This window comes from Dasypus novemcinctus, chromosome 17 (assembly GCF_030445035.2).
Source record: "Dasypus novemcinctus isolate mDasNov1 chromosome 17, mDasNov1.1.hap2, whole genome shotgun sequence".
NCBI classification, from domain to species: Eukaryota; Metazoa; Chordata; class Mammalia; order Cingulata; family Dasypodidae; genus Dasypus; species Dasypus novemcinctus.
In genome coordinates this window covers 61,478,618-61,504,053 of record NC_080689.1, presented here as the reverse complement: position 1 = coordinate 61,504,053, position 25,436 = coordinate 61,478,618, and the positions used below count along the sequence as shown (strand labels likewise).

Genomic DNA, 25,436 nt, shown 5'->3' with positions numbered 1-25,436 from the left:
GCAGCCCGGGGTGGGAGATGGATTTAGTTCTGATGGCAGCGCTGTAAGGGAGGCGCTGGCAGGAAACCTTTGTAAAGGAGCAGCAGCCTCTGTTGACTGTGATCCCCACTGACCTGAAGAAGCAGCGAATGGCTGGGGGATTTCAGGCAGATGTGGGTAGAGAAACCCTTTCGCCTGCTCTGACCAGCGCGGGACTGCGGGAGCGGTAGGAAATATCGTCCTGCAGGTTAGCTGGGTGGATTTATTCAGCTGATTTAGAGGAGAGTCCTACAGCGAAGACCAGAGATGGATGCGATGCCGCGCAGGAGGTAAGACCCTTAGGCTTGCCTTGGTTTTATTAATTTTCATGGAATTCCCGAGCCTTCCAGCATCCCTCCCCTTCCCAGAGCTGCTGGGTCCAGACAGAGGAGTGCCCTCTCTGATTTTGTTCGATCCATACTACATTTCTTCCCAGCAAAAGAGTATGTATTTCACACTTACTGATTTCTGCTCATGTAACATTGGAGGCTTTTCAGAAATCGGGGCTGCCAGGCGCTGGTCTGCGCATGGGGGGCCGTGGGCTGGTTTGTCTGGAGAACGATGTCTGCCTGGTGGGGCTTTCCTCTGGGTCCCTGCCTTCCTGCTTGTCCTCCGCCCTGGGCGAGCTCCCTTGGGGCCCAGTGGGCACCGCAGAGCGGTTGCAGCTGCTGGTGAGCAAGTGCGAGGTCTGCAGCCGCCAGCATTTTGATAAAGGGAGCTGGCAGGTGACCATTCCCCAGTGGATTTGGATTTTTGTGCAACTCAACCACTTTGGAGGGAAACAAAAAACCTCACAGTCCCTGAGGAGGTCTTGACAGTCTGTTCATCTCAGCTTCCATCTCCTTTCCTTGCTTTCCCTGCCTCCCTCCCCTCCTCCGTCCAGGGAGGCAGCGGGGAGTCCGGGTCCAGGTCTCCTGGTTTTCATATCCAGACCTCAGTACCTGGTGTTGGGGGTGGGGCAGGAGGGGGATGGGAAGGGCAGGCAGCTTTAGGGTGCTCAGCAGGCGCTCTGGTCTGGCCTATTCTCTTGCCTTTTTTCTTCTGGATCCTAATCTCCATCCCCTAAAAAAGAAAAAACTCCAGCCCACACCCTATCCAATTCTTCCCAAAACTCTCATTTATCTACAACATATGACTATTGGTCATGTGTTTCTTTACACCCACTCCTGCCTCCTCTTCCAGTTTGTCATCTAATATTTAACTGACTCAAATGAGCCTAATAAATAATAGAAACCAAACTTCAGTTTCATAAATGGACGTTCTGTGTCTCCTGACTAACCACTAAGGAGCGCTGGTCTGGCCTCCGAACAGAAGCAAATGCACTGGGGGTACACTCAGCTCTTCTCAGGTTGGAGGATATGAAATGTTTAACTTGTGCAGCGTGAGGTGTTCTCATTATGGGATTTTGAAATTGTTTTAAGGGAAAGTACTTGGTCAAGATTTGAAGTGATATGGCTAAAGAAAGTAATTGTAGAATTTCAGACTTGAAAGTATCTCCTCCCACGAGCACGTAAATAATTTATAGTAGAGATTTTAAAAAGGGGTTTAAGTTATTTAATAGTTTTACTTCATGATGCCCTGCTTTCTTTTTTGTAATGTGAGCAGACTCTTCTCGATGCCAGACCAGGATCTTGCCCAGCCCGCCTCACTGCCCCCAGTCTCCATTCCCCCTCCAAATAGGGCACAAGTGAAAGCAAACTGTCTATTAGGATGTCCATATATTTGGGAATCCTCTAAAGCGAGATCCTTTTTGGCCCAAAATCCATAACTCTATGTTGGTTCTTAGATACTAGGTTGCCTAGATCTCCTATAAAAGGGCTTGTCACATACACAATACACACAAGTGACTGAAATGACACACCACATGTAGTTTCTAGGCTTGGAGCAAATTTGCTCTAAGAATTAGCATAGTGCTGGACCTACCAAACCTCAACTATTCTTTTTTTTTTTTTAAGATTTTATTTTTCATTTCTTTTTTCCCCCTTCTCACCTCCCCTGCCCCCAGTTTTCTGCTCTCTCTGTCCATTCCCTGTGTGTTCTTCTGTGACTGCTTCTATCCTTAGCAGCAGCACTGGGAATCTGTGTTTCTTTTTCTTGCATCATCTTCTTGTGTCAGCTCTCCATGTGTGTGCCACCATTCTTGGGCAGGCTGCACTTTCTTTTGCACTGGGAGGCTCTCCTTACAAGGCCCACTCCTTGCACGTGGGGCTTCCCTACATGGAGGACACCCCTGCGTGGCAGGGCACTCCTTGCACGGATCAGTACTGCACATGACCAGCTCCACACGGATCAAAGAGACCCAGGGTTTCAACCGGGACCTCCCATGTGTTAGGCAGAAGCCCTAACCCCTGGACCAAGTCCGCTTCCCCTCAACTCTTCTTAAGAGCTCACAGATGATCAAATGTTTGGCAGAGGTTTTATTGTGAAGACTTTAAATATATATGTAAGACCTTGGCAAACATCTATTTATCACTTTGTTCTAAAGGGCTTTAAGGCAATCTATAGGGATTCATAAAATATAGCAAGCCAGACTAAGAAGATGCAAAAGAAAGAAGAAAATTAAGTGTAGAGACACAAAATAGTATTAAGAAGGAGGCTAATACAAAAACACAAGGATAAGATCCTCTTCACCTGTTATGTTATACAGGAATCATTCAACTGTAAATTTTGTAGCACCGCACACAAAAAAGGAAATTGACCAGTCCGTTGTTCATGTTTTATTTATTCATTGACTCATGCACTCACTTATTCAACAGACATTTGGTGAGGGCCTATTGTGCCAAGTTCTGTGAGAGGTACAGTGAAGCAGACAGACATCCTAATGGCACTTAATAGGGCAGAAAACAGACTGTCTCTTCGGATAGCACTTCAGACATTCATCAGGAAATCTCTCTAATGATCCTCTAATTACATTCTGTGATAATAGCTATGAAGGGAGACACAAAATGTACCATGTTCCAGAAGATGAAAACAAAAAAGACACACTTCCTAAGGGAAGCTCAACCATCCCTGATTCCAAGACCATGCTTTTTCCAAGCATGGTACATGTCATTTCCTTGTCAGATGTAAGGATTAGTTTCACAGGGTTGTTTTTTAATAGTGTCCCTCTCCACGAGCTCCCGCTACCCTCCTGCAGCACCATCAGATTGGGCAGCATCTCTCAGCCCCTTTCTGGTTCTGAGAATATGTCTACCGAGGGGTCTGTGAATTCTCTCAAATTAGTGGCTTCATTTCAATCACCCTGATGGCAAGCCTAAAACAGACGCTGGGGCCTCTATTTGCTGCTTATTTTCCCGGTCGAGCCAGGGGCAGACCTGGTGACCTTGGCTCACTGGCAAGGGTGAAGGGGAGAGGAGTATGAATAGAGGCATGTGGGGGAGAGGAGGTGCCCAGGCTTGCACAGGCTGCACCTGGTGTCCACTGCCTTATCAGCAAAGAAAGGAGCTGTCTGATGCCAATTCTATCTTCACGTGGATGAAAGTTGCAGTAATTTCCTAGCAGCAGGTTTTGTAGTAAAAGCATAATGAAAAAGTTTCTGTTGCTATTTCCATAGTAATGGGTTAGATCTCCATTGAATGCAGGTCTAGTAATGCTGCAAAACCGACCTTGCATCCAGTAGCTTGAGGCAGGTGGTTTGGTGTAATGGTTTAGGGGAGCCAGACTGCCTGGCTTCAGATCCTGCTTTCTCCTCACTAGCTGTGAGACTTTGGGCAAGTGATTCAACTTTTCTGTTCTTCAGTCTCACTTCTAATGTGGAGATTAGTTTCTGGTAAATCAGTATTTCATGATTAATGAGGAGATTAATAAGTTATGTGTGAGAAGTGTAGAACATATGTAAGGTTCACTATATCTTAGCTATCACTATTTTCATTAATATGTACTGATATCATTTGTGTGGTCATTCCAGGATGGTTTCATAGAGGTTTTCATTATGGCATGAGATTACCTTCATGGAGTAAATACATATTTGAAGTTAATATTTTCCTGTACAACATATTTTGTGTGGTGTGTGTCAGTATTACCAAAGTCAAAACTTAGAAAAGGGAAGCGGACTTGACCCACTGGATAGGGCGTCCGTCTACCAAATGGGAGGTCTGTAGCTCAAACCTTGGGCCTCCTTGACCCATGTGGAGCTGGCCCACATGCAGTCCAGATGCACGCATGGAGTGCCCTGCCATTCAGGGTGTCCCTGCATAGGCGAGCCCCATGAGGAAGGAGTGCGCCCCATAAGGAGAGTCAAAGCGCGTGAGGGAAGACCCTGAGAGGGGCTTGGAGCCAACTCCCTCCTTCTGGAATCCAACCGCTAGGGGGTGTGTGCACCGTGTCCCCCAAGCCCCAGGCTGAGAGGTGGTGTTGACCCAGGAGTGGGGTCTTTCTGTTCTACAGACACAGGCAGATCCCTCATTCCAGAAGTTTCAGTCCCAACTGGGAGACACCACCTGGCCACCACCTGTGGAACCAGACAGTGAGTAGCCACGGTGGAAGGGAGGGAGGGCGGGAAGGGAGCCAGTGTCAGGAGGCCCAGAACCCAGGACAAGCCTCTTCCCTGCCATCCCCAGGCCCCTCAGTGAGTCTGACCTCTTTAGAGGAAGGCATAATCTTTTTCTTTTTAATGTAGCTATAAGTATAATGTGCATCTCAAAGTGCACATAAAGTGCACAGTCTAATATGTTTTGATAGGTGTACACCCATGAAACCATCACCACAATCAAGATGCTGAACACATTCACCACCTGCCCTACCTGCACCATAGTTTGTAACCCTTTGTAATCCCTCTGCTCAGTTTTGCCTCCTCCCCAGGCAACTGCGGCTCTACTTTCTGTCTCTGTGGATTAGTTCACATTTTCTCCTTATAGACATATAAGGGATTGACTGGACATACTCTTTTTTTTCTTCTCTGGCTTCTTCCACTCAGCATAACTATCCTGAGTTTCACCCATGCCATGGCATGCACAGTAGTTCATTCCTTTTTATTGCTGATCAGTGATCCATTTAATGGCTACGCCATGACTTACCCACTTAGCTGTTGACAGAATTTGGATTGTTTCCAGTTTTTTATTTCAAATAAAGGTGCTGTGAACATTCATCTATAAGTCCTTTTATTGAATAATCTTTATTTTATCATGGGTAAACGCCTAGGAGTAGAATGGCTGGGTCATAGGGTATGTGCATGTTTAACTTTTTAAGAAACTGCCAAGTTGCAAAATGTTTGTAGGATTTGTCGTCCCACCCACGGAGATGAGAGTTCCTTCTCCTTCACATCCTTTTCAACACTTGGGATGATGGGTCTTTTTCATTTCAGCCTGGCTAATAAGTAGGTAGGAGTGATATTTCATAGTGGTTTTAGTTTGCCTTTCTCTAATTACTAATGATTTTGAGCATTTTACTTCGTATAGTTAAATATGTCACTGAAAAAAAATTTATCCGTTCAAACTCTTGTCTAAATAAAAAATGAGTGTGTCATCTTGTTGAATATTGAGAGTTCTTTATGCATTCTAGACACAAGTCCTTTCTCAAATGTGTGATTTGCAAATATCTTCTCTCAGTCTGCTTGCCTTGCCCGAGGTCATGAAGATATTCTCCCATTTTCTTCCAGAAATTTTAAAGTTTAGGTCAATGTTTCATTTTGAGTTAGTGTTTGTGTAAAGGCATGAGGTGTGGATTGAAGTTAATTTTTTAAAAGATTAATTTAATTTATTTATTTATTCCACCCCCACCCCCCTGCCACAGTTTTCTTATCTCTGTGTCCAGTTGCTGCGTGTTCTTCTGTGACTGATTCCATCCTTATCAGCTGCACCGGGAATCTGAGTTTCTTTTTCTTGTGTCATCTTCTTATGTCAGCTCTCCTTGTTGCAGTGCCACTCCAGGGCAGGCTGCACTTTCTTTCATGCTGGGTGGCTCTCCTTACAGGGCACACTCCTTGAGCTTGGTGCTCCTCTGCATGGCACGGCACTCCTTGTGCCCATGAGCACTGCGCATGTGTCAGCTCGACACAGGTCAAGGAGGCCCGGGGTTTGACGAGGACCTCCCATGTGGTAGGTGGTCACCCTATCTGTTGGGTGAAGTCTGCTTCCCTAAAGTTCATTTTTATTTGTTTGGATATTACTATTCAATTGTTCCAGGGCCATCTCTTGAAAGGATTATGTTTTCTCCACTGAATTGCCTTTGCTTCTTTGCTGAAGATCAACCCTGACTTCCTGTTCTGTTCTCACACCTCCAAAGGCCAGGTGGTCTCACACGCCAGGCCTTAAGGAATAGGGCATGGATCCTGAGGGGAGGATGGAACCAGGCAGTGACCATGGATGTGTGAAATTGAGTCCTTGCTCATGAGGAGAGCCAAGGGTGATGGCAAGACCAGGGGCAGTGGCAGGTGGGCTTGCTGGGAAAGACCCTGCAGAGGAAAGGGCTGCAGTTTCCTTGAACGGCCCTGGTGGCCAAGATCTCTCACTCAGGGCTCTCATATCCCCAAATTGCTCTGAAGGGACTCTTGTCCTCTGTTTTCTGTAGGGATGCCCAGCCTTTCAGAGGCAATTTCAGCTCAGAGGCCCCGGGTGACCTGAAGGTGTGGCATACCTCCATCATAGCACTGTGGATTGAACAGGGGCCTTCTGCCAGGAGCACCTATTTTGTTCCTGTGGTTTTATTCCCCCCCCTGGAATTCGTAATCAGAAAATTTATGTTTGTGTCTACATGGTTTCAAGGAGTAACAATGATGAATCAAGAGGCTCAATGGTTGGTGTACAAATATAGCTCATGACTAAACATGGGCCTTATTCATATGTTTTTCTCAATGACTCTTCTAATGGTGAAATTTGTGTGGAATTAAACTTCAACGCCTCTAAATTATACAATGAGTTATTTTTAAGTTCATTTACAATGGCAGAAGAATCCAATCTCATCTGCATGACTCCTAGTGGGTGGGGGTGTAGCTAGTTTACAGCAAACAAGAATTTCTATCCTTTGGGCCCTTTAGTTCATGTGTGATGGCTAATTAGGTCTTTGGCTATTGTTTGGTCCAGGGTCAAGAAGGCCACAGGCCGTGGTGTAGGCATCTCTCCACGGAAATCTTTAGAACATGCTGGTAGATCTATATGCTTCCCTATGAAATGGGCCTCTTTGGCCGACCTCTGCATTTCCTCCCCTGAAGATTCCTACCGTTTTGCCAGGGTGGCTGATGTACAGGAAGCTCTCCAGCTGTGTAAAGAGCATTCTAATACCTGGGCTGTGGAGATGCAGATGCTGAAGTACAAGGTGGACAATGTCTGTTCCCAGATCCAGATGCTCAGTGGCCACCTGGAAAAAACCAGTGCTGACATCCGGATGGTCAAAGGAGTTCTAGAGGATGCTGGCACCTGTTATATCAAGACCCAGATGTTAAGGAATTACTTGGAGGGAGCTGATGCTGAGATCCAGGGACTACAGAAAGCTCTGGAAGAGGCAAACCCATTGAATTCCCAGACCCAAGATTTCTTACAAAGCAGTTCAGAAAACACCAGCTTTGCACTCCACATATTAAGCCAAGGCCTAGAAAATGCCAACACTGAAATTCATGTGTTAAAGGCAGGTATACACTACACAAATATGAGTTTACAAAATGCCAGTGTTCAGACCTACCTTTACAAAGGCAGTCTGGGGAGTGGCAGTGTTTTAAGGACGCAGCACCAGGTGTTAAGCAGCAGTTTGGAAGGGCCCAATGCCGAGATCCAGAGGCTCTGGGGAGGTCTGGGAAATGCAAGTGCTTTCAATTCCCAGACCCAGCCCTTTATAAAAGGCAGTGTACACAACACAATTTTTGGGATCCAGTTATTAAGAGGTCAGTTGGACAGTGCTGATGAAGTGATTCAGTTGTTAAAAAGAGATTTGAAAACTGCCATTGCCCAGACCCAAATGGCAAAGGGCGGTATGGAGCAGACAAAAGCTGAACTCCCAGGAGTAAGAGCAGAGTTGGAAAATGCCAGGGGAGAGTTAGAGACCCTAAAACAAGGAATGAAGGGTGCTGTCTTAAATTCCCAGACCCACATGTGAGAAAACAGACTGCAGGAGGCACAGGCTGAGATCCAGAGGCTACAAGTTAATGTGAGTAATATCAACTGGCTACTTATGAAAATCCAGGAGCAGCAGAACAGCCCAGAGACCCTCTTTGCAGCCTGTGCTTCACAGGATCAGCTACAAAGGAACCAAAGTAAGTGGTAGGGAGGGTCCACCCTGGAGAGGGCAGAGTTGCTGGGAGGTTAGCCTTTTTAGCCTCAAGCATGAGTCCCATCCGGGAAAGGGCAAGGGTGGTGGAGAGAGAACAAATCCAATAAACACACCTCCTCTGTGCCCCGGCAGTAGCACAGAAGACCTGAGAGCTATGTCCTTGCTCTCAGGTGGCTTATAATCTCTCCACAAAATTTCTCCTTTGGCAAACCGGATCTTTGTGATGAGGTGTGTGGTAATGGCAGAGTGTGCTTGTGGGAGTAGACAACCTGTTTGTGACTTCCAGCTATCACAAATGGTGTGAACCAGAACAAGTTGCTTACCTTTCCTGAGTATCACTTGCAAAATGGGGCAATAGGATTTGCTTCACAGGGAGGATCAAATGAATCAACACAGGTAACGCACTTAAGCTAGTAGGCAGGATTCGAGCATGTGTCTGACAAAACTTTCATGAACATCTCCCATGTGTCAGGGGGTTAAAGATGAATAAGACATGACGCCTGCTCTAGAGAAGGTTACAAGATGCAAGATGGAGACAGACCTGTAAGCAAAGTCATATGGATTGGTGACAGAGGTATTAAGTTAGAAACAAGTACTGGGAACTGAGAGGGCGGATGCAACAAGAAAGGTGAGAAGGAAACTTTTGTGGAAGGGGGAAGGAAATCTACTTATCTGTCATCTATCTATCTAATCATCTATGTAATCTATCTATGCAAGTTTCAAAAAGTAAAACATTTACTGCATAAACTCACTCTGACATTTTATATTCTATTCTTTAAAAAAAGGAGCAAAGCTTGTCAAAACTGATAAACCAATTTTATGACACACTAATGGGTCCGTGATTACAATTTGAAAAACACTGGGCTAGAGGGGTGTGCAGGACTGGAGAGACACATGCTAGAATGGAAGGCCTGTGAGTGAGCTTGGCCATTATCCTGCAGAAAATGTGGAGGCACTGAAGGGTTTTAAGGAGAACCTCAAGATTCTGACTTGGGTGGCCGTGGAGGATCCCCAACTGAGGAATTAAGGAGGAAGAGGAGCAGCAAGATTTGAACATGCTGGCTGTGGTGCTTTGGGGTACATCCAAGTGGACATCGCCTGCAGGCTGTCTGGGGTTGAGGAGAAAGGCCAGGGCTGCAGACACAGGCTTGGGTGCCCCGGGTATGTGGGTTCTCATTGCAGCAGTGGGAGTGGTGGGGTTTGCATGAGACAAAATGCAGAAGAGGGCTGAGAGTGGGGCCAGGAATCAACCTTCAGGAGGCAAGAAGGGAAAGATGTGTGCGAACCAACTGAGGACAGGGGAATTGGGAGAGGTGCATGTGGGAAAGCCAAAAGAGGAGAGAATTGCAAGACGGGAGAGGTCAGTTCTGGCACATGCCAGAGAGGCCATGTAAAATAAGAAATGAAAAGCATCCACTGACGCTGGGCAATTCAAAAGTCATAAATGAAGTTTCGGTGGAAGCAGATCATGGTTATTGGGCATGAATTGATCAGGTACATGAGTCTGTCAAGGAACGTATCTGAGAGGGAAGGAGAGATGAGGGGAAGAGTAAAAAACAATGCACATCATCTATTTCTCCATTACAACATGTTTCTATTAATTATAAACAGTGTGGCAAATATGGAAAAATTGCAAGATTAGAAAACAAGCATCTGTATTGCCATGAAAATTTGCATGACTTCCAAGTGAACCCTCCCCCAAACCCCCACTAATATTTTGGTAAACTTGAGAGAGTATCTCCAGATTCAGACAGGCTTCACCTGGGGTTTACAGAAAGGAAACAGCAAAGAGGTGGATGTTGAAGATAGGGGAGGAGAGAGGGAGGAGAGTGAAATCCATGATGAGTGACTGGCCTTGAAGAGGGTTGGGATGGTACTTGAATCTCTGAGGCTGGGAAGGGAGCAGGTGTGGAATTTGGTGAGCACCCTACTGTGCAGATGTGGGAACACGAGACTGCGAGAGCTGCTGTTAACCACATCTGTTTCTGGGTGGCATAGGAGGTCACTAGCTAAGGAGGAGGATGCCTGTAGGGAGCTGGGGGAGAGAAGGGATGGTTGGGAGAAGCTGCTGGAGAGATGGGGTCTGACAATTGAGGACTTGGAAGGCAGTGCCGAGCCCCTGCTCTTTGTCCCTGTTTCCAGTCGAGTCTAAGGAATCACTGGCCATGCAGACCAGTGCCTGGAAGTCTTTCCTCCTTCCTGCCTCTCCTCGAGCCCCACTGCTGCCCTCCTGCTTTAGTATGGACTGAGAGGTGCTCCATCCTGGCTGCACGTTGGAGTCACCCAAGTACATGCCTGGGACTCATGTACAGAAATCTGATTTCTTTTGGTTGGGGTGCAGCCTGAGCACCAGGAAGTCTTAAAACATGGACAGTCAGGGTGGAGTATCATTACTTTAACTATTCCTTAAGGGGCCAAATAGTAAAATTGAGACCTGTGGGTCTCTGTCATAACTCCTCAGCGCTGTCGTCTTGCACTGCTGAAGCAGCCGAAGAGAACTTGTAAATGAATCGGTGTGGCTGCTCCAGTGACACTATTTATAAAAAGAGGCTGCTGATGGGCTATAATTTAGCCACCCCTGGTTTGGATGACTGGTTCTGAGGCGTCAGAGAGCATAAGAATCACATGTGGCTTTGTTAAAACTCAGACTGTTCAGATACAATTTCTGAAAAAGTAGGTCTGCGCTGGGCCTGAGAAGGGGCATTTCTACAAAGTTCCCAGGAGGCGCCATGCTGCTCGTCCAGGGAACACACTTTGAGAACACGTGGTCCTCATGGTCTGTCTCTCCCTGAGATCTTTGCAGTTGGGTTCTGATGGATGTTTCTGGCCCAAGCAGGATGGTCTTTTTTTCTTGTTGAACCTGCACATTGCACCATGCTGAAATATTTACAGTGCAAATCTGCGCCATCCATAAAACCCTTTAGGGCCTCCCATTGCTCACAGGGAAAAATCCAAATTCCTTCTTAGTGCTGGAAGCCAACCACGCTCCTCTCCCACCCCTTGAATGCCGGCCACACCCCAGGTTTTGCACAGATCAGCTCGTGCCATGCCCTTTTCTGCCTGCCTGTCTTTGCACCTGCCATTTCCCCTGTCTGGAAGGCTTTTCTTGGAAATGATCCCCTGGCAAACTCTTCTTCAGTTTTTTTTAAGTGTTTTTCTGATTAAAAATTTTTAAAAAATGTTACAGTAGTTGTAGGCTTAGAGAAAAATCCTGCAGAAGGTAGAGAGCTTTGCCCATGATTAATGTTTTCCCTTAGTGGGTACATTTGTTACAATTGATGAACCAACATTATTATAATCATATGATTAACTATAGTCCATAGTTTAGAGTAGACTTCACACTTTGTATTTTACAGTTCTGTTTCCTTAAAAAATTTCTACTGTGGTAACATATACATAACATAAAAGCTCCCATTTTAACTCTTTCAGTATATACATTCACAATATTGTGCTACCATCATCATCTTTTCTGGCTAGAAGTTTTCCTTGGCCCCAAATGGGAACTCTCTAACAACTGAGTATTAATTTCCCATTCCCCACACCCTCAATTTTTTTTAAAGACTCATCTCAAGGAACATCTCATCCCAGATTCCCTTGCTAAGCCCCCCCCAGCCCAGGTGACCGAGACGACACCCCCTTTCATGCCTCTATTCTAACCTACACGTGGCATTTACTTAGTGCATCTTCTGTCCCTTTCTTACATCTGTCTCACTTCACAAGACTGTAAATTCCTCGAGGGCATGAATCGTGTCTTATTGGTCTTTTTATAACAGTCCCTGGCCCACAGAAAGTGAGGAATGTCGAACAATGAATGTATGAATGTTGAAGGTATGAATGAAGAAATGAGTGTTGTGGCTCCATTTCAATAGCTGCGGTAGAGATGATACTAAAGAGCAGGATGTGGTGACAGGGAGGGAGGAAAGAGCAGAGACTTGGGGCTCCTGGTGACAGGATGAGCTCTTAGTGTGTGACACCTGTGAGGGCAGGTAGAGCAGGTGATGAGGAAGTCCTGGGACAGTCCTGGGTGTGGGCAGCCAGAGTGGATGGAGATCAAGTCAAGGAAGTAAGGGAGACTCTGGATGGATGGACAACGTCCTCGAGAGATGGTGGGAATTGAGATGGAGACTGCATGGTGGCAGTAATGAGATGAGAAATAAAGTGACATGGTCAGAAAGCACATGTCTCAGCAGAGAGTTTTTCTGGGTAGCAGAGCCGAGTGTCCCAGGAGTACTGAGCCAGGAGTCTTGAGCTGCAGCTCCCTGGGGAATTGGGTAGTGGGACAAGGGCATGGTCTCAGCAGCACTTGCCCTTGGGGAACCGAGCCTCAAGGGCGTGGGCCTCAGTGGCCAGCCGCTGGCGGGTTCAGGGAGGCCAGCTCTGGGACATCCGCCATCAGCCCTGGTTGTCTCTCCTCCCACCTCTGCTGCAGCTCAGCTTCTCTGGCTGCTCCTGCAAGGCTGGAAGTTCTTCAGGGGGAGCTTGCATTACTTTTCTGATGTCAAGAAATCTTGGAGGAGGCTGAGCAGTTCTGTGTGTCCCAAGGAGTTCACCTGGCATCGGTGACCTCTGAGGAAGAGCAGGTCAGAGCTGGGGGCTTGGGGTGGTCCTGACAGGGTTGGTGAGTGACAAGGGACTTTGGTGCTTTGACCTTCCTCCTCTAGGGGAGGGCACAGCCCATAACCTTCATGTCTCCTGTCAGGTGGTAACAAATACTGAATTCCTCTGAGCATCTTGCACTGGAGGCGGAAACCTGGACCACAAACCCCACTGTCCTCAGTGACTGAGGGAGATTCCCGGAGGTCAACAGATGCCAGCAGCAGGGCAGGGCAGAGGCGGGTGGCGGGGCGGCACTCTGAGAGCATGAGGGAGCATGCTTTTCCCTCAGCCCCTCAGGTCCCTTTGGGCTTCCTCTCCTGTCATCAATCTTGATTTTTTTTTATCCCCCCCCCTTGAGGCTTGCTTGCCATCTGCTCTCTGTGTCTATTTGCTGTGCATTCTTCTCTGTCTCTCATTTTTTAATTTATCCCACCGCATCCTTGAGGCTTGCTTGTTGTGTGCTCTCTGTGTCCATTTGCTGCGTGCTTTTCTGTGTTTCTACTTGTCTCCCTTTTTGCTGTGTCACCTTGCTGAGTCGGCTCTACGTAGCACTTGCAGGCCAGTGGCTCTCGGTGATGTGCGGGCGAGGCTGCCTTCACAAAGAGGCCCCAGGACACGAACCCAGGGCCTCCCACATGGTAGATGGAAGCTCAACTGATTGATCCACAGCCACTTCGAGAATCTTGACTTTTTAAAATGAAGTTGAATGTTTCATTAGTAGGATAATAAGCAATAGTTACACTATTATAGAAGGCTTATGATAACAATGTTACCCTTGAATTACATAATTTTTAGAAGTAGTTTTTATTTTCAGGTCATTTTGTGAATTCTGAATATAATAACTAGAGTGTAGCCTATGTCGCAGAGTGCTGTGAAAAAAAAGAAACAACCTGTATTATGTTTATCTGCAATCATTTGAAAGTTTATTTCAGTAGTATAGCTGCAACATGTAGCTTTTCCATTTTATTACTACAAGTTGCCATTTTAAACCTCTATCCACCACAATTTAAAATAACTAATCTGGATTAAGTTTCTTCACATTAGTTTATTTTCTTTCCTAAATAGATGTTACATATTTCTCAAATGCTGCTCCATTCCGTCATTGAACAATTTCTGAAGGTTTACTCAGTATCTTCTTTTCCAAAGCACCCAGTTCATCTCGTTTGTTCAGTTTTGTCCCAACTTTGAGAAGATTAGAGGAAACAACATGTCCGAAAGCTTCCTGTGCAAAACCGCCGAGTCCCGCATTCCAGCACTGTTTTCTGCTGTTATCTGTTCATGCTTGCCTGGGAATTTCTGCACTGAGAGCAGACAGGGCCGGTGTGCAGCATCCGGGTGGCACCGGCACCCCCACACACACACCCCCTGGTCCACAGGTGCAGATCAATCTCGATTTTAATGTCAGTCAATCCCATGGCTGTGGAGGGCACATGAGCAGGAGACCCAGACTTCCTGGGAAGGCCAGGCACTCACATTCGATTTGAGGAGCACCAAGGCCATCGATGCCCAGGGTGGCCATCTGGTGGGGGTCAGCGTCAGGCTGTGTCAAGGTTATTAACAAAAGACCTCACTAGCTCTGGTCATTTCAGTTGACATGACCACCCAGGCCACAGGGTGCTCCTGAGACTGTTGTGTGGGTGTGAAAAAGGCTGTGCTGCTTTGTGAAGCATCCTGAGAAGCTCTGGCCAGATGTTGTCCCAGGACAGCACACCTCGTATCCAGGGCTGGGACTAGGTAGGGAAAGTCACGTGACGGGATGCTGGGCCTCCCCGAGGGGCCCTGGCTGCTGCTTAGACCCTGGACACACCAGGGAAGGTGCAGGGAGGGGTCCAGCTCTGCAGGGAAGTGCGAGTTCTGGGGTGGAAGTTGAAAGGAAAGACCCCTCCCCTCTCTTCTCCCCAACTTGCCGCCTCACAGACACCCTCCCCATCCTTGGATCATCAGTGACTCAGGATGTCCTCAGCAGACCCAGGTCCGCAGGCATCGCAGCTCTGTCCCTGTTCTGGGGCTGCAAGGGGACTGGGGAGCCGCGTCAGTTTAGCTCCATGTGCCATAGCAGGGACAAGGACCACTGCCTGTGTCTAGCTGAATAACATCCCTCTATTTCCAGGTTTTTGAGCAAGGAGCAGCTGGACAACTGGCAGCACAGGAACGGGCCCACAGAGGACTGTGTCCATACTCAGCAGACGTGGAATGACATATACTGTGATGCCACCTACCAGTGGGTCTGCAAGAAATCCGTGGGTCACGATGTGGCCTGAATGCAGAGCAGAGCGGCCTGAGTGCTGCCTGCGAGCCTCTGGCCTCCACTTGCTCTCTGGGGCTTCCACTTGGCCTCCTGGGTGTCCTGCCTTGAACTGTTGTTTAACCCTTTGGAGGCAGGATAGATAGGGACCTAAGGAGGAAGGGTAGAAAAACCTAATAAGCCTGGCAAGAGAAACTGAGGCACTGGCCTGCTGGCTAGCATGAATGTGCTGAGCACAGGGGCAAATTAGGAAGGGGCAGCTAACAAGCACACACCCTGCAGCTTACAGCACACAGCGCACACCCAGCGGCTCTGTGATCAGGAGGCAACCTCATCACATGGTGCAAAGAGGGACAGGGCGAGGGGGGCAGCACCCCCACCCCACCCACTTTCAGGTTACCTCTTGCTTCATTGACAGTGACCAGAGGCCAATCACCAGCGGTCAGCACAGCCTGCAGAGCTCATGGACAGCAGCCAGAAGCCAATCACCCCCCACCAGCATCCCCTAACCCAGCCCCTAACCCATTAAGGGAATCGGATCACCTAGTAGAGTTCCCCTGCTGTGTCTCAAGTATGCGAATCAGGGCACACCTGGAGTCCTGTACCCCATTAAATCACGGACCCCATGGTAGAACTTTGCATTTCCCCCCCTTGCCTGCATCCCTGCAGGTATACTTTCCTTCTCTTTCCTCAACCCCATTAAATTCTTTGCTTGCCTGATTAATCTGTGGCTTGTCCTTGAATTCTTTTTTGAGAAGAAGCTGAGAACCTAGATACTGGTTCTGATCACACTTCAAGACATTGACCCCACATAAGCAGGGGGACCAATGGTGTGCCCTGGTGTGCTCCTCAGTGTCCACCTCCACAACCAGCACAGGCTGTCACACAGCAGGTCCTCAGTAAACACTTGAATGAATGAAATCCCTTGGTTTGTTAATTTTTTTGGTTCTATTTTTCTTTATTAAAAAGACATGGAAAAACATTTGGGTCCTTACTGAAAATGGAATTTTTCTTGTTTCCATTTCATTATTGTTGATGCAGACATTGCACATCTCTGTTAGGACAGGATACTTTATTCTGATTAAAGAAGGATCATTCTTTGTTCCAAACACAACAGTCTTGAATACACTCTCAGGAAAATTGGCTATGCTCTCCCTAAATCAGTTCCTTGTTTCCATTGCTTAAGGCAGATTTCTGAGTGGGATAAAAACTGGGGTTGAAATAAGGTGACATTCTCACCTTGTCTAGGTAAAAGGCTCGTGAGGAAGCAGATGCATCAGCATTTTGAACTTCTAACTAGTTCTAGTATCAGAGGTTAGAAGACTTGCTTCCTCCCGGCGTCAGCAGCACTCTGTCCGGCTGACAATTCTCAGGTTGCTGGACTTTTTATCTTTTGGAGATGCCCTCTCCTTTGTCTTGCAGCTTCCATAGACTTCCAGATTCTAGCTCCTCCCCTTGGCTTTTGCTTGTTTATCTCTTATAGCCATTGTGTGCATGCATAGGGAACACTATGCAGAATTCTGGAGACAAGCCTCTGCAGTGTTCCTCCTCCGTAAACTTCCTCTGCTTTCAGTCTCCTGAAGCTCCCATCCCACTTGGACCTTGCCTGAGCTCAGTGAGACTGTCATGCCCCATTTGAAAACCCCCTTCTTGCACGACCTGATCCAGAAAGAGCCTCCAGGAAGAAACGCAGGGGTTGGAAGGCTTCCTTGTCTCAGTTTTGCTCTGCCTGTTCAATATCTAAAAACAATTATTTCATGTATTTTGTCCAGTTCCCTCATTGCTTGCAGCAAAAGGGCTAGTTGAATTATTCCACCATAACCAGAAGTGCTAATTTTTTCTTTGATGATACCTTTTCTTGAACAGAAACTTAATTCTATGGTACTCATGTTTATCAATCTTTTACTTTATGGCTTCCTCGATTTTTTTTTAATCAATCTTAGAAATTCCTCTTCTGTGCCAGGATTGAAATAACACTTTGCTATATTCTAGTTCCTATATTTGTTTATTTTTACCTTTATATGGTTAATCACCTGGAATTTATTTTTGAGACTATTGTGAGATAGTCATCTACTTTTGCTCAAATATTAAATCATAACCTGTTCTTCACTCAATTGGTAAGCCAAGTGTTAATGGTTTGCAGTAATTAACAAGCTGTAGCTCAGTTACCATCATATGCGCTGGGGAAAGGCTACCCCCTCCCTCATAAGCCTATATGTCTAAGGATATTGCACTTCCCTGCAGTTTAAACAAAGAAACCAGGTAGAGGCAGAAGTAAGGGAGACAGAGATCTTGGCTGTGTGCATATCAGAGGGAGATGAAAACCTTCAGTGCCTGCATGTCGAAGGGAGATAAAGAAACCCTTTACTCCCTACAGATCTAAGAAACAGCCAGTCCTCCAGCTTTCCAAGAAAGCCTAACTCCCTATCCCACTACCCTCTAGCCATACAAGGGAAATTTTTCACCTCTAGGGCTCTCCATTGGCCCCTGCACCTCACTGGGTCCCTCAACCCTCTCCCACTGACCATCATTTCCCCACCTAGGAAAGTTCCATATCAATTCAAAAATTCAATTCCCCCCCTTCCAGGAGTGGGCTGAAGTCTCTCTTCAGACCCCCACCATGGTGGTTTTGGGGCTCAAGTCTGTTCTTCAGACCCCTTCCTATGGGAGAGCTCCTCAGTCAATTTTCTGCCTGTGGTCATATCAGTCTCCGTGTCCCAGTGAGCACTGTTTTTCTCCAACACCAACTCTATCTAATATGAAATGTATGAGCTTGTTTCTGGATTCTTGACTGCATTTCACTGAGCTCACTTTTCCTTTATTGGAACCACACTGTTTTCATTGTTATATCTTTATGTTTTGTTATCACCTGGGGCAAGCCCCTCTGGCTTTTTCAAAAATTTCTAGCTCTGTTTTTGGCCAGGTCTTGGTGACTGCTGAATTTCACTGAAGGGCCACAGGTGGCTGGCTGGAACATTCCTACATGTTTTTCTTTATTGCTCCTTTTTCTGAAGTCTGTCAGTTTCATCACAAAGGAGTCCTCCAGTCTTTTGCTAGAAAGATAGAAGCTCAGCTGCCAGTCTTCTACTGGCCTAGTGGGGTAAGGAGACACGGCATTTTAACATTTGGTATAGAGATGTCTCTTGAATCCCTCTGCTTTCAGCCTGGCTGTGCAAACCTCTCCTGGTATAAACCTCCTTTCTCTTCTGTAAGGGGCTAATGCCTGGTTACGGGAGGTAGAGGAGTGAATGGGTATGTCTCAATGGTCTCCATAAAACCCTTATAAACAGTTTTCCTGTTTTCAGCCTACCCTGCCTTTAGAGGTAATGGATACTTGTGAGTTGTGAGCTTGCCAGTGTTTTATAGCATGGATTGTCCCACTTTTTACTCACTCCCCCCATTACTGCTAAATCACTTACCATTCATTTACCCATTGCTAGCCTCCAAACTTTTGTTGCCATTTCTTGTCTTCTGTTAATTCCTCTTCCATTGTCTTCATCCTTATGGGCTATTCTCTTCTTTATTCCTTTACTGTCATTATAATTGTTTCTGGGAGGAAACAGCTATGAATGTATATATTTAATCTAGCCCTTTTAACTGGAAGTTCATGATATTTTCTAATAAGGTGTTAGGATACTAGGGAATGGCATTGAATTTTGTCTATCTCATATGTAGCCACTTTAACCAATATAGACATCATAATTCTTATTCATTCTCATATTTGTTTCTAGTTAATTGCATTGAGTTTTCTGTGTAAATGAAATTCTATGCCAATAATGATAACCATGTTTGTTCTTTTCCAGAATTTAGACATTTTCCTTTTCCTTTTGTTGTTGCATTGGTAAAGCTTCCAGAACAGTGTTGCCTGGAAGGAGTGATAGCAGACCTTCCTGACTCCTTCCTTCCACTAATGTAACTGTTTCTGGTTTTGCGCTATTGTTTATTGCTTGTTGTTGGTTTTGGATAATTACCCCTTATAAAGTAAAGAAAATTCCCTTCAGTTCCAAATCAACAAGAGTGTATTTTTAAAATTAGGATTGAATGTTGAATTGTACAAGTGGTTTTTCAATGTCTATCAAAGTACTCATCATTATCCCTTACTCTGTGAACATATTGATCACATTAATAGTTTCCTAATGATGAATTATCATTGCATTTCTTGAGTAGCAACCTCTTTGGTTATGGTATATTATTCTCTTAGTATGTTGCTGGATTTGAATTCCTGATAGTTTAGTCATGCTTTTTTTTAAGTGGAGAGAGATTCAATTATTTGCATATAGAAAGGCCAGGACTCTGGAATGATCTTGGGAAGGAAAAAGATTTCAGTAAGGCCAGCAGGACTCAGGACTTGTCTGTTCAAAACCCGAGCTGCAACAAGATTTTCAAGTTCCTTTTGCACAGGGTGGGGAGTCACATGGTGATTTTATGAAAAAAAAATGACTCTCTTTGTTAAGTGTTTGCCTGAGTACCAGATAGGTTTTGAGTTAGCATAAAGGTTTTGAATTAACATATAGCCCAAATTCCCTCTGGATGCAACTTTGAATACACATCCTTTCTGAACATTCAAAGTCTAAAGTGCCTATATTACTTAATTGAATTTCTAGGCACAGTTGGATACAGAATTAGATAATTTTGAATTCAAACACAGGCTATATTTTATTTCCCCTTGAAGCAAAGTTTAATTTTATTTAAGATTCGGCATCCCTATTTTGAGAATCTCTCTGGACTGACTGGTATGTATATAGAGTTTGCATTGCTAAATTGTTTCCCAGGACTGGAGTGGTTGCCATGATTATCAAGGGCAGGGCTGCACCTTCTCACTGTCCCTCAGGCACAACTTAGTTTTATCTATGAAGAGATAAACAGCCTCCCACCCATAGCCTGGGGGCCACTGGCATTTACCTGCATTTCCTGTGGCGCCAGATCCATCTATTAATTTTATTTTACCCTTAAAGGGTTTATACTTTTGTCTTAAAGACGTGATGAAGGGCGATGCTCTCTTTTCTGTAACTACTTCCTGCTGGCCTTGGCTTGTAGTCATTCCGTAATGTAAGAAACAAAGATTAGATTAGTTTTCACATAAAGGAAGAAAATATTTTTTAATGTAACCTGGCAGCCTACTGCCTCAGTCTCCCACTCCCATGTTAAGCAGGAAGAAAGGAAATCAGCTGAAGCCAGTGCTATAGGCAGTCAAAAAATGCCCAAGAAAGACCTAAGTCAATACCAATTCAGCACTAAATTCCATTCGTTATTTGGCAAAGAGGAGCAGGTAAAAACTAAAATGGTTGGAATGTGATGACGGAAGCGGTGAATCACAAACTTTTGCACGGGAAAGTTAGATCTTCTCCGATAGGCTGTCACTTCTGAAGTATCCAATCTGGAGAAACAGAGGAAGGGCTTGCGTGCTAGGCTTAGGGCTATAAATTGTGGCATTTTTGTTTGCTTGGTGCGCCAGCCACGTTTTCTGGTTATGCGCCCCTTCTTGCAAGATTGAGAATAATTCTTTTCTTCTCCACAATCGGGTGAGCCTTATTTTCTTCCAGAAGAAGATTTTTTTCCAACAGGTTTGGGGGCTCATCTGGGATTCTGAGCCTTTAGAGAGCAGACCCCTGGAGTGGACGACGAGAAGGCATGCCCCACTGTTTAAGTGGTCTTGGACTCCACCAGCAGGGGCCCCATTTCTTGCAGCCAAGAGGCCCAAGAACAGACGCTTAAATCTGCCAATTGTGGACCAGAAAAAGGGAAGGGAAAATCTTCCTCTCGTTGGCCAGGTGACTCCATGCATGGACCAAGGTAACAAGAAAGGCTATTAAATATTACCTTGGTGGATGGGAATTCTAATGAGTCTGAGGTTCACTGTGTGTGCCTGAGAATTGTGACATACGGTGGGAAGTGAGTGCAGAGTCCCGATTCGCATTTCCCTTCTCCCTTGAGGGAAAGGGCCAGAGACGGAAAAAGCAAAAGATTCAAAAGAAAGAGACCCAGACAAGATTCAGAATGGGAAATAGAGGCAGTCGGTCAACTGGGAAAAAGCAGAAGGGGGTATGTGTAGGATCCCCCAGAGACATTCCTCCAGATACTCCACTAGGGAGGATGTTAAGGCATTGGACCGATAGTGACTGGACCAAGGGAAAAGACAAGAAGAAAATGATTCAATACTGCTGTTGTATCTGGACCAAGGAAAGTATTTTACTGCCTGGTGTATTCTGGCCAAAATATGGGTCAGATGAGGATTGGCTTTGTGCTGACCTTGTACTGTATGTTAATGGAAAAATACCCTTCTCCAAAGAAGAGTCTGACTATGCCATGTGCTGGTTAAAGGGAAAGGGGGCCACTTTCTATCCTGTGAAAGCTGAAAATCCAGGCTCCAGGACTAAGCTTGCAGAAACTAAGGCTGCAGAAACTAAGTCTGCGGAAACTATGGCTGCAGAAAGAAAAGCTGTAGAAACTAAAGCCTGGGACCCCCTGTCTAATCTCCCTCCTCCACATGTTCCCCCTCTCCTCCCAGGAAAAGGGTCATTAGACATGGAGGGCCCAATAGAACCCATTCTAAACCCTTGGGAACTGGAGAATCAAGCAGGGTCAACAGCCACACCGGTTACCACCCACCAACAGCTGAGGAAAGAACTGGAAGAGTGTAAGAAAGATATACACAGTTTTCCATTCGCCAGAGCATCTGAGGAGAAGAGAGTGAAAAAACAAAACTTCATTCAGCCGTTGTATCTGCTGAGAGAAGTTCCAATGGGGCCAGGGGAGATTGGCTATGTCAATGCCCCAGTGACAAGTACTGAAGTAAGGAACTTCAAGGAGGAGATGAAATCTCTAATGGAAGATCCAGTGGGGCTGGCTGAACAAGTAGATCAATTCCTGGGTCCTAGATTATACACCTGGCCTGAACTTATGTCCATACTGAATATCCTCTTTACGGGAGAAGAAAGAGGAATGGTGTGGAGGGCAGCTATGAAGGAGTGGGACAGGCAGCATCCACCTGGACAGGGGGTGATGGCAATAGAACAGAAGTTCCCAAACACAGACCCTAATTGGGATCATAATGACCTGGGTGACAGAACACAAATGAAAGATTTTAGAGACCTCATTATACAGGGGATCAAATTGGCCATACCCAAATCTCAAAACTTGAAGAAGGCCTTTGAAGTAGCCCAGGAGAAGCATGAAATGCCCTCTGCTTACCTGCAACGATTGAGGGACCAAGTGAGGAAATATTCTGGGATGGACCCTGAAGATCCTGTGGCTCAGGGAATGTTAAAAGTCAGCTATGTAAAAGGTTCTTGGCCTGACATCCAGAAGAAGATTCTGAAAAAAGAAGGATGGATGGATAAGCCATTGGAAGAGTTATTGAGAGAATCCCAGAAAGTGTTTGTAAGAAGAGAGAAGGAAAAGCAGAAACAGAAAGCAAAGGTGGTGATTAGCAAAGTCGATCAAATGGTAAGAAAAAGACTGGAGATGGGTCAGGGAGGGAATAGGCAGAGGCAAGATAAAGATTCAACTTGATCTTATTTAGATAAGGGGACAAGGAGAATGCAAGGCTCTGCAGGGTGCTCTGACTGGGAGGATGGGTCATTTCAAAAGGGATTGCCGGAGTTTAATGAAAGAGAGTCCGGTAATTCCCCTCATGAATTTTGAGCATTCGGGGGGTCTGAGGCTCCTCACTTCTAAAGCCCACTGGGAGCCTTTAGTAAATCTAACGGTAGGCCCATGTCATAAAAAAATTACATTTCTAGTGGACACTGGCACAGCCTGATCCTCTGTGACTTATCTCCCCAGAGGAACCAAATTTTCTGGAAGTTCCCTTACAGTCTCATGGATAAAAGGAGAAGGATTTGAGGTCCCCATTCTTTCTACCACTAATATTTGTTAGGTAGACAATCAAACTGTAAGCCCTTTGTTGTACATCCCGACCAGGTAGAAACATGGAGAGACCCATCATTTCCTATATTTGTGAATGAAATGCATGTGTTTCCTGGGCCTATAGATGACAGACTACCCTTAAAACCTGATGAAGAAGGGAGGAAATATATAATCTTATCCTTCCTTTTGATCATACACCATTATATATTGGAAAAAGTCCTCCTTGCATGCAAACAAAAAATTGGACTATGGTTACCATGACAAATAATGGTACAAAATTATTCATAACTTTGTTTCCTTCATATAATTCTTCAGTAACTGAAAAGCAAAATGATAATTGTCCACCCGAAAATCCTGAAAACAGGGATGGCAGGAATGCCATATAGGAAGAGGATCTGTCATTTTTAATGATTCCTATTGAATAGTGAGGGAAAGTGCTTCTATGGAGACCCCCAAAGAATATAATGGTAGATTTATATGGTATGGACTTAACAAGGGTCAACAAGTTAGACATATGCAATATCCTTTTTCAGAATCTCTATTCTTGGGTGAACAAGTGGTATATACTAACAATTTTACTGTTTGGAAATGTAAAGGAAAATGTTTACCAACCCCTTGAATTAATGACACCTATAGTCTTAATATACATAAAAAACTTGTGGAAAGTATTTCTTGGAACTGCCCCTGCTTATGAATGGATTGATAATTACAGTCAAACAGGTTAATATCTACAATTAAATCAAATCTATCCATTGAAAGCATGTGTCAGGGATCCTTTCATATTCATTATTGGAAAAATAACTATAAAAGATAATGCCTTGTTTTATAAAAATGGTGCCTTGTATACTTATCTGTCAGAAAGTGTTTTGCAGGATTGAGACACCGTCACAATAGCCAGAAGACGACGAGGTATATGGATTCCCATGCAAATGAACCGAATATGGCAGTCATCACATGAAAGTCAGCTATTGCTACACATGGCGCAAGAAATCATGAAATGGACAAAAAGATTTATTGGACTCCTAATAATTAGTATAATGGGACTAATTGGAATCATCAGAGCTGCTGCAACTGCTGCTGATGCTTTGCATGAGACTGTTCAGACTCAATAATACGTGCACAATTGGCATAAAAATGCTAGTGATTTGTGGCATAGCCAAGAACACATTGATGAACAGTTTAATAATCGGGTTAATGATTTAGAAATAGCTGTTTTGCATATTGGAGATAAATTGTATAATTGAAACTTGTTAAGGGGATTGAAATGTGATTGGAATGAAAGCCACTTTTGTATTACTCCTCTTGCCTGTAATTCATCTGATATAGAAAAAAAGATTAATCATTTGCTAGGCCAGAAAAGTAATATCTCTCAGGAAATAATTGACTTAGAAAGAAAAATATTAGAAATGTCTCAAAATCAAATTCATGTAGCCAATATCAAGGATATTTTCTCAGATGATTCACATATTACAAAATTTAACCCAGTTACTTGGTGGAAATCACAGCATTTCCTGTCAGCTTTAGGAATAGGGTTAATCATATTTGTTCTGTTGCTCATGATTCTTGCCTGTGCTGGACACTGCTTTTGAAGAACATTGCAAAGCATAATAGCCAAGAGACATGCGAATAATCTGGTTCTAGGAAAAGCACTTCAAACACTTCCCCTAGTCGAAGAGCTTGGCTGGTAGTCAATGACGGGTAAGACTCTCAGAGGAGGGCAACCTAAGACAGGCACAGTCACCTCGACTAAAACAAAAAGGGGAGATGTTGGAAACTGAGGCACAGTGGCCTCACAAGGAGAAACGTGCTGTCTCCATGCTAGTACTGTCTCCATGCTAGTGCTGTCTCCATGGCTATGCTTGCACTCTCAGGAATGCAGTAATTAAGAGTTCCCATCAAATGGGATGAAGCAGTTAAAGGCTGAAAGAAAAGATGAGCACATACCTTTTGTAGTGAATAGAAAACATAGACTTTGTACCTTCAGATGAGATTTTTAAAAATTCCTTAGACTATGGGTAATTCTGACAGTTAACTGCATGTTACTGTTTGTTGTCACATAGGCTATGTGTTGCTCCTTGTTCTCACATAGGCTACATGTTCCTGCTTATTATCACGTAGATTGGGGTATATAGAGAGCTCCTTGTAAACAATAAAGTTGTCTGATGAGTCTCTACTCGCAGACCCCCTGATCGCAGCTCTCTTGTTCTTTCTTTTCCTTTCTTTCTCTTTCTTTCACTCTCCTTTTTTCTTTCTTTCATTCCTGATACACTTCAAGCCCAAATCTCCAACAATCCCCAAAGAAACTGGAATCGCTGTATTCTCTGAAAAGGAAGTAAAAGAACTAGAACAACTGGGGCAACCTTAGATAACCAAGGGAAGTGGCTCCTCCCAGACAACCAGCAGTTGTTGAATAAGCAAATAATGAGGGAATTACTAGCAGTTTTACACCAAGGTAGTCAGTGGTGAGTAGAGGGCATGTATGACCTCATCCTCAAGCATTTTGGGTGTA

General features: G+C 45.0%; 1 long non-coding RNA gene across 3 annotated transcripts; it reads left to right on the top strand.

Moving 5' to 3' along the window:
- Window positions 1–14,422: 14,422 nt before the first annotated feature.
- On the top strand, window positions 14,423–25,116 carry LOC131273994 (uncharacterized). Of its 3 annotated transcripts, none has more exons than XR_011646161.1 (2): window positions 14,423–22,504; window positions 23,800–25,116. It is a non-coding gene; the product is annotated as an uncharacterized lncRNA (long non-coding RNA). The 3 variants fall into 3 exon arrangements; XR_011646159.1 differs by having other exon boundaries at window positions 23,790–25,116; XR_011646160.1 differs by having other exon boundaries at window positions 23,786–25,116.
- The last annotated feature ends 320 nt before the right edge of the window (window positions 25,117–25,436 follow it).